Raw genomic sequence first — 17,196 nt, 5'->3', positions numbered from 1 at the left:
ATTGTATACTAGTATCCATCCATCTCCATTGTTTACCTGAGGTGCCTTTTAGTTGTGCCTATTAAAATATGGAGAACAAAAATGTTGAGGTTCCAAAATTAGGGAAAGATCAAGATCCACTTCCACCTCGTGCTGAAGCTGCTGCCACTAGTCATGGCCGAGACGATGAAATGCCAGCAACGTCGTCTGCCAAGGCCGATGCCCAATGTCATAGTACAGAGCATGTCAAATCCAAAACACCAAATATCAGTAAAAAAAGGACTCCAAAACCTAAAATAAAATTGTCGGAGGAGAAGCGTAAACTTGCCAATATGCCATTTACCACACGGAGTGGCAAGGAACGGCTGAGGCCCTGGCCTATGTTCATGGCTAGTGGTTCAGCTTCACATGAGGATGGAGGCACTCAGCCTCTCGCTAGAAAAATGAAAAGACTCAAGCTGGCAAAAGCAGTAGCACCGCAAAGAACTGTGCGTTCTTCGAAATCCCAAATCCACAAGGAGAGTCCAATTGTGTTGGTTGCGATGCCTGACCTTCCCAACACTGGACGTGAAGAGCATGCGCCTTCCACCATTTGCACGCCCCCTGCAAGTGCTGGAAGGAGCACCCGCAGTCCAGTTCCTGATAGTCAGATTGAAGATGTCAGTGTTGAAGTACAACAGGATGAGGAGGATATGGGTGTTGCTGGCGCTGGGGAGGAAATTGACCAGGAGGATTCTGATGGTGAGGTGGTTTGTTTAAGTCAGGCACCCGGGGAGACACCTGTTGTCCGTGGGAGGAATATGGCCGTTGACATGCCTGGTGAAAATACCAAAAAAATCAGCTCTTCGGTGTGGAACTATTTCAACAGAAATGCGGACAACAGGTGTCAAGCCGTGTGTGCCCTTTGTCAAGCTGTAATAAGTAGGGGTAAGGACGTTAACCACCTCGGAACATCCTCCCTTATACGTCACCTGCAGCGCATTCATAATAAGTCAGTGGCAAGTTCAAAAACTTTGGGTGACAGCGGAAGCAGTCCACTGACCAGTAAATCCCTTCCTCTTGTAACCAAGCTCACGCAAACCACCCCACCAACTCCCTCAGTGTCAATTTCCTCCTTCCCCAGGAATGCCAATAGTCCTGCAGGCCATGTCACTGGCAATTCTGACGAGTCCTCTCCTGCCTGGGATTCCTCCGATGCATCCTTGCGTGTAACGCCTACTGCTGCTGGCGCTGCTGTTGTTGCTGCTGGGAGTCGATGTTCATCCCAGAGGGGAAGTCGTAAGCCCACTTGTACTACTTCCAGTAAGCAATTGACTGTTCAACAGTCCTTTGCGAGGAAGATGAAATATCACAGCAGTCATCCTGCTGCAAAGCGGATAACTGAGGCCTTGACAACTATGTTGGTGTTAGACGTGCGTCCGGTATCCGCCGTTAGTTCACAGGGAACTAGACAATTTATTGAGGCAGTGTGCCCCCGTTACCAAATACCATCTAGGTTCCACTTCTCTAGGCAGGCGATACCGAAAATGTACACAGACCTCAGAAAAAGACTCACTAGTGTCCTAAAAAATGCAGTTGTACCCAATGTCCACTTAACCACGGACATGTGGACAAGTGGAGCAGGGCAGGGTCAGGACTATATGACTGTGACAGCCCACTGGGTAGATGTATGGACTCCCGCCGCAAGAACAGCAGCGGCGGCACCAGTAGCAGCATCTCGCAAACGCCAACTCTTTCCTAGGCAGGCTACGCTTGGTATCACCGGTTTCCAGAATACGCACACAGCTGAAAACCTCTTACGGCAACTGAGGAAGATCATCGCGGAATGGCTTACCCCAATTGGACTCTCCTGTGGATTTGTGGCATCGGACAACGCCAGCAATATTGTGTGTGCATTAAATATGGGCAAATTCCAGCACGTCCCATGTTTTGCACATACCTTGAATTTGGTGGTGCAGAATTATTTAAAAAACGACAGGGGCGTGCAAGAGATGCTGTCGGTGGCCAGAAAAATTGCGGGACACTTTCGGCGTACAGGCACCACGTACAGAAGACTGGAGCACCACCAAAAACTACTGAACCTGCCCTGCCATCATCTGAAGCAAGAAGTGGTAACGAGGTGGAATTCAACCCTCTATATGCTTCAGAGGTTGGAGGAGCAGCAAAAGGCCATTCAAGCCTATACAATTGAGCACGATATAGGAGGTGGAATGCACCTGTCTCAAGCGCAGTGGAGAATGATTTCAACGTTGTGCAAGGTTCTGATGCCCTTTGAACTTGCCACACGTGAAGTCAGTTCAGACACTGCCAGCCTGAGTCAGGTCATTCCCCTCATCAGGCTTTTGCAGAAGAAGCTGGAGACATTGAAGGAGGAGCTAACACGGAGCGATTCCGCTAGGCATGTGGGACTTGTGGATGGAGCCCTTAATTCGCTTAACAAGGATTCACGGGTGGTCAATCTGTTGAAATCAGAGCACTACATTTTGGCCACCGTGCTCGATCCTAGATTTAAAGCCTACCTTGGATCTCTCTTTCCGGCAGACACAAGTCTGCTGGGGTTGAAAGACCTGCTGGTGAGAAAATTGTCAAGTCAAGCGGAACGCGACCTGTCAACATCTCCTCCTTCACATTCTCCCGCAACTGGGGGTGCGAGGAAAAGGCTCAGAATTCCGAGCCCACCCGCTGGCGGTGATGCAGGGCAGTCTGGAGCGACTGCTGATGCTGACATCTGGTCCGGACTGAAGGACCTGACAACGATTACGGACATGTCGTCTACTGTCACTGCATATGATTCTCTCACCATTGAAAGAATGGTGGAGGATTATATGAGTGACCGCATCCAAGTAGGCACGTCACACAGTCCATACTTATACTGGCAGGAAAAAGAGGCAATTTGGAGGCCATTGCACAAACTGGCTTTATTCTACCTAAGTTGCCCTCCCACAAGTGTGTACTCCGAAAGAGTGTTAGTGCCGCCGCTCACCTTGTCAGCAATCGGCGTACGAGGTTACATCCAGAAAATGTGGAGAAGATGATGTTCATTAAAATGAATTATAATCAATTCCTCCGCGGAGACATTGACCAGCAGCAATTGCCTCCACAAAGTACACAGGGAGCTGAGATGGTGGATTCCAGTGGGGACGAATTGATAATCTGTGAGGAGGGGGATGTACACGGTGATATATCGGAGGGTGATGATGAGGTGGACATCTTGCCTCTGTAGAGCCAGTTTGTGCAAGGAGAGATTAATTGCTTCTTTTTTGGGGGGGGTCCAAACCAACCCATCATATCAGTCACAGTCGTGTGGCAGACCCTGTCACTGAAATGATGGGTTGGTTAAAGTGTGCATGTCCTGTTTTGTTTATACAACATAAGGGTGGGTGGGAGGGCCCAAGGACAATTCCATCTTGCACCTCTTTTTTCTTTTATTTTTCTTTGCCTCATGTGCTGTTTGGGGAGGGTTTTTTGGAAGGGACATCCTGCGTGACACTGCAGTGCCACTCCTAAATGGGCCCGGTGTTTGTGTCGGCCACTAGGGTCGCTAATCTTACTCACACAGTCAGCTACCTCATTGCGCCTCTTTTTTTCTTTGCGTCATGTGCTGATTGGGGAGGGTTTTTTGGAAGGGAAATCCTGCGTGACACTGCAGTGCCACTCCTAAATGGGCCCGGTGTTTGTGTCGGCCACTAGGGTCGCTAATCTTACTCACACAGTCAGCTACCTCATTGCGCCTCTTTTTTTCTTTGCGTCATGTGCTGATTGGGGAGGGTTTTTTGGAAGGGACATCCTGCGTGACACTGCAGTGCCACTCCTAAATGGGCCCGGTGTTTGTGTCGGCCACTAGGGTCGCTAATCTTACTCACACAGTCAGCTACCTCATTGCGCCTCTTTTTTTCTTTGCGTCATGTGCTGATTGGGGAGGGTTTTTTGGAAGGGACATCCTGCGTGACACTGCAGTGCCACTCCTAAATGGGCCCGGTGTTTGTGTCGGCCACTAGGGTCGCTAATCTTACTCACACAGTCAGCTACCTCATTGCGCCTCTTTTTTTCTTTGCGTCATGTGCTGATTGGGGAGGGTTTTTTGGAAGGGACATCCTGCGTGACACTGCAGTGCCACTCCTAAATGGGCCTGGTGTTTGTGTCGGCCACTAGGGTCGCTAATCTTACTCACACAGTCAGCTACCTCATTGCGCCTCTTTTTTTCTTTGCGTCATGTGCTGATTGGGGAGGGTTTTTTGGAAGGGACATCCTGCGTGACACTGCAGTGCCACTCCTAAATGGGCCCGGTGTTTGTGTCGGCCACTAGGGTCGCTAATCTTACTCACACAGTCAGCTACCTCATTGCGCCTCTTTTTTTCTTTGCGTCATGTGCTGATTGGGGAGGGTTTTTTGGAAGGGACATCCTGCGTGACACTGCAGTGCCACTCCTAAATGGGCCCGGTGTTTGTGTCGGCCACTAGGGTCGCTAATCTTACTCACACAGTCAGCTACCTCATTGCGCCTCTTTTTTTCTTTGCGTCATGTGCTGATTGGGGAGGGTTTTTTGGAAGGGACATCCTGCGTGACACTGCAGTGCCACTCCTAAATGGGCCCGGTGTTTGTGTCGGCCACTAGGGTCGCTAATCTTACTCACACAGTCAGCTACCTCATTGCGCCTCTTTTTTTCTTTGCGTCATGTGCTGATTGGGGAGGGTTTTTTGGAAGGGACATCCTGCGTGACACTGCAGTGCCACTCCTAAATGGGCCCGGTGTTTGTGTCGGCCACTAGGGTCGCTAATCTTACTCACACAGTCAGCTACCTCATTGCGCCTCTTTTTTTCTTTGCGTCATGTGCTGATTGGGGAGGGTTTTTTGGAAGGGACATCCTGCGTGACACTGCAGTGCCACTCCTAGATGGGCCAGGTGTTTGTGTCGGCCACTAGTGTCGCTTAGCTTAGTCATCCAGCGACCTTGGTGCAAATTTTAGGACTAAAAATAATATTGTGAGGTGTGAGGTATTCAGAATAGACTGAAAATGAGTGGAAATTATGGTTTTTGAGGTTAATAATAATATGGGATCAAAATGACCCCCAAATTCTATGATTTAAGCTGTTTTTTAGGGTTTTTTGAAAAAAACACCCGAATCCAAAACACACCCGAATCCGACAAAAAAAATTCGGTGAGGTTTTGCCAAAACGCGGTCGAACCCAAAACACGGCCGCGGAACCGAACCCAAAACCAAAACACAAAACCCGAAAAATTTCAGGCGCTCATCTCTAAAATAAAACAGATAATGTGCAAAGGGCTGGGAAAGGATGAGAATTAGGAGGACACAATGGTATTCAGATGAACAATATTCTGTAAATAAACTTAATTTGTTAAATGAACAGAGTAACTGCATTCTGATGTGCGTTCTCCAAATGGACAGTGAAAGCAAAATGTTTTATCATTACTACAAGTTTCAAAGGCTCAGCGTTCTTTGTTTCTCATGATTACCCCACTGCCATATTCAGGATGGATCCGTCCTGTTTCTAATGTTATAGAAGCTACATACTGCTAAACCAAGCTTGTTTTCCCGAAGTGTGTGAGCGTTCATCGATCAGCATTACATGCATGTCATCACCCTGGAGTCACACCTTAGTCCGCTTGTAATACAAAACACAGAATAATACATCTGAAAATCTGTTATACTGTAACAATATTACAGGTTGAGTATCCCTTATCCAAAATGCTTGGGACCAGAGGTATTTTGGATATCGGATTTTTCTGTATTTTGGAATAATTGCATACCATAATGAGATATCCTGGCGATGGGACCTAAGTCTAAGCACAGAATGCATTTATGTTTCATATACACCTTATACATACAGACTGAAGGTCATTTTAGCCAATATTTTTTTATAACTTTGTACATTAAACAAAGTGTGTCTACATTCACACAATTAATTTATGTTTCATATACACCTTATACATATAGCCTGAAGGTCATTTAATACAATATTTTTAATAACTTTGTGTATTAAATAGTGATGAGCGGGTTCGGATCCTCGGGATCCGAACCCGCCCGAACTTCACTTTTTTTTTCACGGGTCCGAGCGACTCGGATCCTCCCGCCTTGCTCGGTTAACCCGAGCGCGCCCTAACGTCATCATCCCGCTGTCGGATTCTTGCGAGATTCAGTTTCTATATAAGGAGCCGCGCGTCGCCGCCATTTTCACATGTGCATTGAGATTGATAGGGAGAGGACGTGGCTGGCGTCCTCTCCGTTATAGTAGAAAAGACTGAGTGACTTAGTTATAATTGTGGGGAGGATTGGGGATGGGGAGCAGCTGTTAGGGAGTACAGTGCAGGGTTTTGATTATACCACCAGTGAGTTTAATCCGTTGTTTCTCTGCCTGAAAAAAAACGCTCCACCATATCTGTGCTCAGTGTGCTGCACTGCTGCATATATCTGTGCTGAGTGCACTGCTCACACTGCCTAATTGTGGGGACTGAGGAGCAGTTATAGCAGGAGTACAGTGCACAGTTTTGCTGACAGTGACCACCAGTCCAGTATACGTTTGTCTGCCTGAAAAACACTCGTGTGGTGGCTTTTTTTTCCTTCATACTAGTTTAGCAGTCTGCTGACAGTGTCCACCAGGTCCGTTATTTATTATACAGTATATATATATATATATATATATAGCAGTACGGTAGGCCACGGCTGTACCTACCTCTGTGTCGTCAGTGCACTCGTCGTCCATAAGTAATATAATACTATACTATAGTATCCATCCATCTACATTGTATACCTGTGGTTGCTTTTTTTTTCTTCATACTAGTTTAGCAGTCTGCTGACAGTGTCCACCAGGTCCGTTATTATTATTATACAGTATATTATATATATATATATATATATATATATATATATAGCAGTACGGTAGGCCACGGCTGTACCTACCTCTGTGTCGTCAGTGCACTCCGTCCATAAGTAATATAATACTATAGTATCCATCCATCTACATTGTATACCTGTGGTGGCTTTTAGTTGTGCGCATTAAAATATGGAGAACAAAAATGTGGAGGTTAAAAAAATAGGGAAAGATCAAGATCCACTTCCACCTCGTGCTGAAGCTGCTGCCACTAGTCATGGCCGAGACGATGAAATGCCATCAACGTCGTCTGCCAAGGCCGATGCCCAATGTCATAGTACAGAGCATGTAAAATCCAAAACACAAAAGATCAGTAAAATGACCCAAAAATCAAAATTAAAAGCGTCTGAGGAGAAGCGTAAACTTGCCAATATGCCATTTACGACACGGAGTGGCAAGGAACGGCTGAGGCCCTGGCCTATGTTCATGGCTAGTGGTTCAGCTTCACATGAGGATGGAAGCACTCATCCTCTCGCTAGAAAAAAGAAAAGACTTAAGCTGGCAAAAGCACAGCAAAGAACTGTGCGTTCTTCGAAATCACAAATCCCCAAGGAGAGTCCAATTGTGTCGGTTGCGATGCCTGACCTTCCCAACACTGGACGGGAAGAGCTTGCGCCTGCACTGCAGTGCCACTCCTAGATGGGCCAGGTGTTTGTGTCGGCCACTAGGGTCGCTTAGCTTAGTCACACAGCTACCTCATTGCGCCTCTTTTTTTTCTTTGCGTCATGTGCTGTTTGGGGAGTATTTTTTTGAAGGACCATCCTGCGTGACACTGCAGTGCCACTCCTAGATGGGCCAGGTGTTTGTGTCGGCCACTAGGGTCGCTGAGCTTAGTCACACAGCTACCTCATTGCGCCTCTTTTTTTCTTTGCGTCATGTGCTGTTTGGGGAGTATTTTTTTGAAGGGCCATCCTGCGTGACACTGCAGTGCCACTCCTAGATGGGCCAGGTGTTTGTGTCGGCCACTAGGGTCGCTTAGCTTAGTCACACAGCTACCTCATTGCGCCTCTTTTTTTCTTTGCGTCATGTGCTGTTTGGGGAGTATTTTTTTGAAGGGCCATCCTGCGTGACACTGCAGTGCCACTCCTAGATGGGCCAGGTGTTTGTGTCGGCCACTAGGGTCGCTGAGCTTAGTCACACAGCTACCTCATTGCGCCTCTTTTTTTCTTTGCGTCATGTGCTGTTTGGGGAGTATTTTTTTGGAGGGCCATCCTGTGTGACACTGCAGTGCCACTCCTAGATGGGCCAGGTGTTTGTGTCGGCCACTAGGGTCGCTGAGCTTAGTCACACAGCTACCTCATTGCGTCTCTTTTTTTCTTTGCGTCATGTGCTGTTTGGGGAGTATTTTTTTGAAGGGCCATCCTGCGTGACACTGCAGTGCCACTCCTAGATGGGCCAGGTGTTTGTGTCGGCCACTAGGGTCGCTTAGCTTAGTCACACAGCTACCTCATTGCGCCTATTTTTTTCTTTGCGTCATGTGCTGTTTGGGGAGTATTTTTTTGAAGGGCCATCCTGCGTGACACTGCAGTGCCACTCCTAGATGGGCCAGGTGTTTGTGTCGGCCACTAGGGTCGCTGAGCTTAGTCACACAGCTACCTCATTGCGCCTCTTTTTTTCTTTGCGTCATGTGCTGTTTGGGGAGTATTTTTTTGAAGGGCCATCCTGCGTGACACTGCAGTGCCACTCCTAGATGGGCCAGGTGTTTGTGTCGGCCACTAGGGTCGCTTAGCTTAGTCACACAGCTACCTCATTGCGCCTCTTTTTTTCTTTGCGTCATGTGCTGTTTGGGGAGTATTTTTTTGAAGGGCCATCCTGCGTGACACTGCAGTGCCACTCCTAGATGGGCCAGGTGTTTGTGTCGGCCACTAGGGTCGCTTAGCTTAGTCACACAACTACCTCATTGCGCCTCTTTTTTTCTTTGCATCATGTGCTGTTTGCGGAGTATTTTTTTGAAGGGCCATCCTGCGTGACACTGCAGTGCCACTCCTAGATGAGCCAGGTGTTTGTGTCGGCCACTAGGGTCGCTTAGCTTAGTCACACAGCTACCTCATTGCGCCTCTTTTTTTCTTTGCGTCATGTGCTGTTTGGGGAGTATTTTTTTGAAGGGCCATCCTGCGTGACACTGCAGTGACACTCCTAGATGGGCCAGGTGTTTGTGTCGGCCACTAGGGTCGCTGAGCTTAGTCACACAGCTACCCCATTGCGCCTTTTTTTCTTTGCGTCATGTGCTGTTTGGGGAGTATTTTTTTGAAGGGCCATCCTGTCTGACACTGCAGTGCCACTCCTAGATGGGCCAGGTGTTTGTGTCGGCCACTTGGGTCGCTGAGCTTAGTCACACAGCTACCTCATTGCGCCTCTTTTTTTCTTTGCGTCATGTGCTGTTTGGGGAATATTTTTTTGAAGGGCCATCCTGCGTGACACTGCAGTGCCACTCCTAGATGGGCCAGATGTTTGTGTCGGCCACTTGTGTCGCTTAGCTTAGCCATCCAGCGACCTCGGTGCAAATTTTAGGACTAAAAATAATATTGTGAGGTGTGAGGTGTTCCGAATAGACTTGAAATGAGTGGAAATTATGGTTATTGAGGTTAATAATACTATGGGATCAAAATGACCCCCAAATTCTATGATTTAAGCTGTTTTTTAGGGTTTTTTGAAAAAAACACCCGAATCCAAAACACACCCGAATCGACAAAAAAAATTCGGTGAGGTTTTGCCAAAACGCGTTCGAACCCAAAACACGGCCGCGGAACCGAACCCAAAACCAAAACACAAAACCCGAAAAATTTCCGGTGCACATCACTAGTATTAAACAAAGTTTGTGTACATTGAGTCATCAAAAAACAAAGGTTTCACTATCTTACTCTCACTCAAAAAAGTCCGTATTTTGGAATATTTGGATATGGGATACTCAACCTGTATTAGTAATGCATTTTGTGTAGCAAACATGGCGTGCCCCTTCCAGCTGTGACAGCCATCTAAATCTCTCTGCACATGTTACATCTGCCCCACCTCCAGTGCAGCATGGTTTTGCCCTGTTGTGTGCTTTTATTGATTTGTCTACAAACCTGAATCCAGGCCCAGTGTAGTGTATAAATACCTAGAATAAAAGAAATACATAAACCAAGAAACACACATCAAAATACAAAGATATATATCCAAAAGTGTATAATGGTCACAGGATGTATAGGAATCAAGTGGGTTAAAAAAATGTATATACAAGTCTATGGAAAAAAACTATATATTTAAACAAAATGACGGCCACAAAAAACCCTAAAAATTTAAATAAAGAAGAAAAAAAATCGAAAAACATATCCGGTTATAAATGGTTCATGATGGTGCACCCCTCCTTCAGGAACAGACTATCCAATGAATCCAGGAAAATTCCAAAATGTATAGACTCATTCAGTCCATGAGGCCAAATTGTGTCTAGTTAATGGCCCTCATTCCGAGTTGTTCGCTCGGTATTTTTCATCGCATCGCAATGAAAATCCGCTTAGTACGCATGCGCAATGTTCGCACTGCGACTGCGCCAAGTAACTTTGCTATGTAGAAAGTAATTTTACTCACGGCTTTTTCATCGCTCCGGCGATCGTAATGTGATTGACAGGAAATGGGTGTTACTGGGCGGAAACACGGCGTTTCAGGGGCGTGTGGCTGAAAACGCTACCGTTTCCGGAAAAAACGCAGGAGTGGCCGGAGAAACGGTGGGAGTGCCTGGGCGAACGATGGGTGTGTTTGTGACGTCAACCAGGAACGACAAGCACTGAACTGATCGCACAGGCAGAGTAAGTCTGGAGCTACTCTGAAACTGCTAAGTAGTTAGTAATCGCAATATTGCGAATACATCGGTCGCAATTTTAAGAAGCTAAGATTCACTCCCAGTAGGCGGCGGCTTAGCGTGTGTAACTCTGCTAAATTCGCCTTGCGACCGATCAACTCGGAATGAGGGCCAATGTATCCACATATCCATATAATAGTGTGATACGTCCAAATTCAATAGATATGCATACATAAAAGTTCTCTTGAATATTGGATTATCGGAGATATTTTTGGTGTCCTTAAGGTCCCACTTGAACAGCTTCAGATTATGGGGTAAATTTCTCAAAGCTTGAAGAGAGATAAAGTATCAATCAATCAGCTTCTGATATCTTTCAAAAACAGCCTGTAACATGGCAGTTAGGAGCTGATTGGTTATTACTTTATCTCTCTATGTTTTATCTCTCTCCCTCCAAGCTGTTATACATCTCCCGTTGTCGTAAATCCTTCAGACCTGGAAAAACACCCTTTCACTAAGAAGCACCAACTGAAAAAGGCCAGAGGCCAATCATCGTGTAGTATACAGTATTCATTGATTTTTTTTTTTTTTATAATAACACTGGCTTAAAAACAGTAATTCAATTGCATATAAGAAGACCTCTCACGGGGATTACAGAGATAAAGGTAGGCCAACCTCACCCTATCCAGGATGTGAGCTCCAATTAAATGCAATGTCCTCCATAAGCATTGTAAGCAATGTTTTGGCTGTAAGTATGTAGATGCCATTTGAGTGTGCTGTTGATTCTGATTGGATGCTTCGATAACCTTTGGTAAATCTGGTGTAAGTTACTGGATAAAAGTAATAATAATACAGAATATTGACAGAGGGCGGGTGTAATTTACTTTAATTTGCTGATTTGACCATACACCTGTTTGCAGATGGTGTCTTGCTATGGCCACTCCTGATTGGCTGTCGGTCCGTGAGCTCTGTTTGGCTCGCGGTCGGCTCCAAATTCAAAGTGCCGCTGGCGCTTTATGGCAGCCTGTGGTGCGTTCCAATCCACACTGCTGCCGCGCGAGCCCCTTGCGGTCCGGCGCCCGGGACTGGAGTCCCTGCAGTCCCTCCCTGATGGTGGCCCTGGTAGTAGGCACAAGTGCAGGTGCACAGATTAGGGATGGACATCGGAATCCGATGTTAGGCAACCATCAATGTTTTTATTCTGATGGAAATATTTTTTCCATCGAATTGTGGGAATCCGAAACTTTCCAATGCACATCCGACGACTGACTATTCTTTTTGTTGAGCTGCGGACACCCAGAAGTGGTGTCCGTAGCTCAGCTAGTACGCATGCGCAAAGCTATGAATGCTTCTGCGCATGCGCAAAGTCTAAACATCGCGATAGTATTACCATCGAATGGTTGCGATGTGATGGCAAGTGCCATTGCATCGGTGGATTTGATGTCGGAAGCCTGGCAACCAGTCGATGCCGGGCTTCCGATGTCCATCCCTAGCACACAGATATATCACTGCCTACATCTGATTGCCATGCCTGTGATTTGAAGATACATTGTAAGAACTGTATTTCTAGGTTTTCACTAGAGATGAGCGGGTTCGGTTTCTCTGAATCCGAACCCGCCCGAACTTCATGGTTTTTTTCACGGGTCCGAGCAGACTCGGATCCTCCCGCCTTGCTCGGTTAACCCGAGCGCGCCCGAACGTCATCATGACGCTGTCGGATTCTCGCGAGACTCGGATTCTATATAAGGAGCCGCGCGTCGCCGCCATTTTCACACGTGCATTGAGATTGATAGGGAGAGGACGTGGCTGGCGTCCTCTCCATTTAGATTAGAAGAGAGAGAGAGAGAGAGAGATTGACCTGATTTACTGGAGCTTAGGAGTACTGTAGAAGTGTAGAGAGTGCAGAGTTTACTAGTGACTGACCACAGTGACCACCAGACAGTGCAGTTTTGTTTTATTTAATATATCCGTTCTCTGCCTGAAAAAAACGATACACACAGTGACTCAGTCACATACCATATCTGTGTGCACTGCTCAGCCCAGTGTGCTGCATCATCTATGTATATATATCTGACTGTGCTCAGCTCACACAGCTTATAATTGTGGGGGAGACTGGGGAGCACTGCAGTGCCAGTTATAGGTTATAGCAGGAGCCAGGAGTACATATTATATTAAAATTAAACAGTGCACACTTTTGCTGCAGGAGTGCCACTGCCAGTGTGACTGACCAGTGACCTGACCACACTGACCACCAGTATAGTTAGTAGTATACTATATTGTGATTGCATGAAAAAGTTAAACACTCGTCGTGTGACTTCACTTGTGTGGTGTTTTTTTTTTTATTCTATAAAAAACTCATTCTGCTGACAGACAGTGTCCAGCAGGTCCGTCATTATATAATATATACCTGTCCGGCTGCAGTAGTGATATATATATATATTTTTTATATCATTATTTATCATCCAGTCGCAGCAGACACAGTACGGTAGTTCACGGCTGTAGCTACCTCTGTGTCGGCACTCGGCAGTCCATCCATAATTGTATACCACCTACCCGTGGTTTTTTTTTCTTTCTTCTTTATACATACATACTACTACATCTCTTTATCAACCAGTCTATATTAGCAGCAGACACAGTACAGTACGGTAGTTCACGGCTGTAGCTACCTCTGTGTCGGCACTCGGCAGTCCGTCCATAATTGTATACCACCTACCCGTGGTTTTTTTTTCTTTCTTCTTTATACATACATACTACTACATCTCTTTATCAACCAGTCTATATTAGCAGCAGACACAGTACAGTACGGTAGTCCACGGCTGTAGCTACCTCTGTGTCGGCACTCGGCAGTCCGTCCATAATTGTATACCACCTACCCGTGGTTTTTTTTTCTTTCTTCTTTATACATACATACTACTACATCTCTTTATCAACCAGTCTATATTAGCAGCAGACACAGTACAGTACGGTAGTCCACGGCTGTAGCTACCTCTGTGTCGGCACTCGGCAGTCCGTCCATAATTGTATACCACCTACCCGTGGTTTTTTTTTCTTTCTTCTTTATACATACATACTACTACATCTCTTTATCAACCAGTCTATATTAGCAGCAGACACAGTACAGTACGGTAGTCCACGGCTGTAGCTACCTCTGTGTCGGCACTCGGCAGTCCGTCCATAATTGTATACCACCTACCCGTGGTTTTTTTTTCTTTCTTCTTTATACATACATACTACTACATCTCTTTATCAACCAGTCTATATTAGCAGCAGACACAGTACAGTACGGTAGTTCACGGCTGTAGCTACCTCTGTGTCGGCACTCGGCAGTCCGTCCATAATTGTATACCACCTACCCGTGGTTTTTTTTTCTTTCTTCTTTATACATACATACTACTACATCTCTTTATCAACCAGTCTATATTAGCAGCAGACACAGTACAGTACGGTAGTCTACGGCTGTAGCTACCTCTGTGTCGGCACTCGGCAGTCCGTCCATAATTGTATACCACCTACCCGTGTTTTTTTTTTCTTTCTTCTTTATACATACATACTACTACATCTCTTTATCAACCAGTCTATATTAGCAGCAGACACAGTACAGTACGGTAGTCCACGGCTGTAGCTACCTCTGTGTCGGCACTCGGCAGTCCGTCCATAATTGTATACCACCTACCCGTGGTTTTTTTTTCTTTCTTCTTTATACATACATACTACTACATCTCTTTATCAACCAGTCTATATTAGCAGCAGACACAGTACAGTACGGTAGTCCACGGCTGTAGCTACCTCTGTGTCGGCACTCGGCAGTCCGTCCATAATTGTATACCACCTACCCGAGGTTTTTTTTTCTTTCTTCTTTATACATACATACTACTACATCTCTTTATCAACCAGTCTATATTAGCAGCAGACACAGTACAGTACGGTAGTCCACGGCTGTAGCTACCTCTGTGTCGGCACTCGGCAGTCCGTCCATAATTGTATACCACCTACCCGTGGTTTTTTTTTCTTTCTTCTTTATACATACATACTACTACATCTCTTTATCAACCAGTCTATATTAGCAGCAGACACAGTACAGTACGGTAGTTCACGGCTGTAGCTACCTCTGTGTCGGCACTCGGCAGTCCGTCCATAATTGTATACCACCTACCCGTGTTTTTTTTTTCTTTCTTCTTTATACATACATACTACTACATCTCTTTATCAACCAGTCTATATTAGCAGCAGACACAGTACAGTACGGTAGTCCACGGCTGTAGCTACCTCTGTGTCGGCACTCGGCAGTCCGTCCATAATTGTATACTAGTATCCATCCATCTACATTGTTTACCTGAGGTGCCTTTTAGTTGTGCCTATTAAAATATGGAGAACAAAAATGTTGAGGTTCCAAAATTAGGGAAAGATCAAGATCCACTTCCACCTCGTGCTGAAGCTGCTGCCACTAGTCATGGCCGAGACGATGAAATGCCAGCAACGTCGTCTGCCAAGGCCGATGCCCAATGTCATAGTACAGAGCATGTCAAATCCAAAACACCAAATATCAGTAAAAAAAGGACTCCAAAACCTAAAATAAAATTGTCGGAGGAGAAGCGTAAACTTGCCAATATGCCATTTACCACACGGAGTGGCAAGGAACGGCTGAGGCCCTGGCCTATGTTCATGGCTAGTGGTTCAGCTTCACATGAGGATGGAGGCACTCAGCCTCTCGCTAGAAAAATGAAAAGACTCAAGCTGGCAAAAGCAGTAGCACCGCAAAGAACTGTGCGTTCTTCGAAATCCCAAATCCACAAGGAGAGTCCAATTGTGTCGGTTGCGATGCCTGACCTTCCCAACACTGGACGTGAAGAGCATGCGCCTTCCACCATTTGCACGCCCCCTGCAAGTGCTGGAAGGAGCACCCGCAGTCCAGTTCCTGATAGTCAGATTGAAGATGTCAGTGTTGAAGTACACCAGGATGAGGAGGATATGGGTGTTGCTGGCGCTGGGGAGGAAATTGACCAGGAGGATTCTGATGGTGAGGTGGTTTGTTTAAGTCAGGCACCCGGGGAGACACCTGTTGTCCGTGGGAGGAATATGGCCGTTGACATGCCTGGTGAAAATACCAAAAAAATCAGCTCTTCGGTGTGGAACTATTTCAACAGAAATGTGGACAACAGGTGTCAAGCCGTGTGTTCCCTTTGTCAAGCTGTAATAAGTAGGGGTAAGGACGTTAACCACCTCGGAACATCCTCCCTTATACGTCACCTGCAGCGCATTCATAATAAGTCAGTGACAAGTTCAAAAACTTTGGGTGACAGCGGAAGCAGTCCACTGACCAGTAAATCCCTTCCTCTTGTAACCAAGCTCACGCAAACCACCCCACCAACTCCCTCAGTGTCAATTTCCTCCTTCCCCAGGAATGCCAATAGTCCTGCAGGCCATGTCACTGGCAATTCTGATGATTCCTCTCCTGCCTGGGATTCCTCCGATGCATCCTTGCGTGTAACGCCTACTGCTGCTGGCGCTGCTGTTGTTGCTGCTGGGAGTCGATGGTCATCCCAGAGGGGAAGTCGTAAGACCACTTTTACTACTTCCACCAAGCAATTGACTGTCCAACAGTCCTTTGCGAGGAAGATGAAATATCACAGCAGTCATCCTACTGCAAAGCGGATAACTGAGGCCTTGGCATCCTGGGTGGTGAGAAACGTGGTTCCGGTATCCATCATTACTGCAGAGCCAACTAGAGACTTGTTGGAGGTACTGTGTCCCCGGTACCAAATACCATCTAGGTTCCATTTCTCTAGGCAGGCGATACCGAAAATGTACACAGACCTCAGAAAAAGAGTCACCAGTGTCCTAAAAAATGCAGCTGTACCCAATGTCCACTTAACCACGGACATGTGGACAAGTGGAGCAGGGCAGGGTCAGGACTATATGACTGTGACAGCCCACTGGGTAGATGTATGGACTCCCGCCGCAAGAACAGCAGCGGCGGCACCAGTAGCAGCATCTCGCAAACGCCAACTCTTTCCTAGGCAGGCTACGCTTTGTATCACCGGTTTCCAGAATACGCACACAGCTGAAAACCTCTTACAGCAACTGAGGAAGATCATCGCGGAATGGCTTACCCCAATTGGACTCTCCTGTGGATTTGTGGCATCGGACAACGCCAGCAATATTGTGTGTGCATTAAATATGGGCAAATTCCAGCACGTCCCATGTTTTGCACATACCTTGAATTTGGTGGTGCAGAATTATTTAAAAAACGACAGGGGCGTGCAAGAGATGCTGTCGGTGGCCAGAAGAATTGCGGGACACTTTCGGCGTACAGGCACCACGTACAGAAGACTGGAGCACCACCAAAAACTACTGAACCTGCCCTGCCATCATCTGAAGCAAGAAGTGGTAACGAGGTGGAATTCAACCCTCTATATGCTTCAGAGGTTGGAGGAGCAGCAAAAGGCCATTCAAGCCTATACAATTGAGCACGATATAGGAGGTGGAATGCACCTGTCTCAAGCGCAGTGGAGAATGATTTCAACGTTGTGCAAGGTTCTGCTGCCCTTTGAA

Source organism: Pseudophryne corroboree, chromosome 4 (genome assembly GCF_028390025.1).
Source record: "Pseudophryne corroboree isolate aPseCor3 chromosome 4, aPseCor3.hap2, whole genome shotgun sequence".
Lineage (NCBI taxonomy): Eukaryota > Metazoa > Chordata > Amphibia > Anura > Myobatrachidae > Pseudophryne > Pseudophryne corroboree.
Note: the sequence above shows the minus strand (reverse complement) of the source record.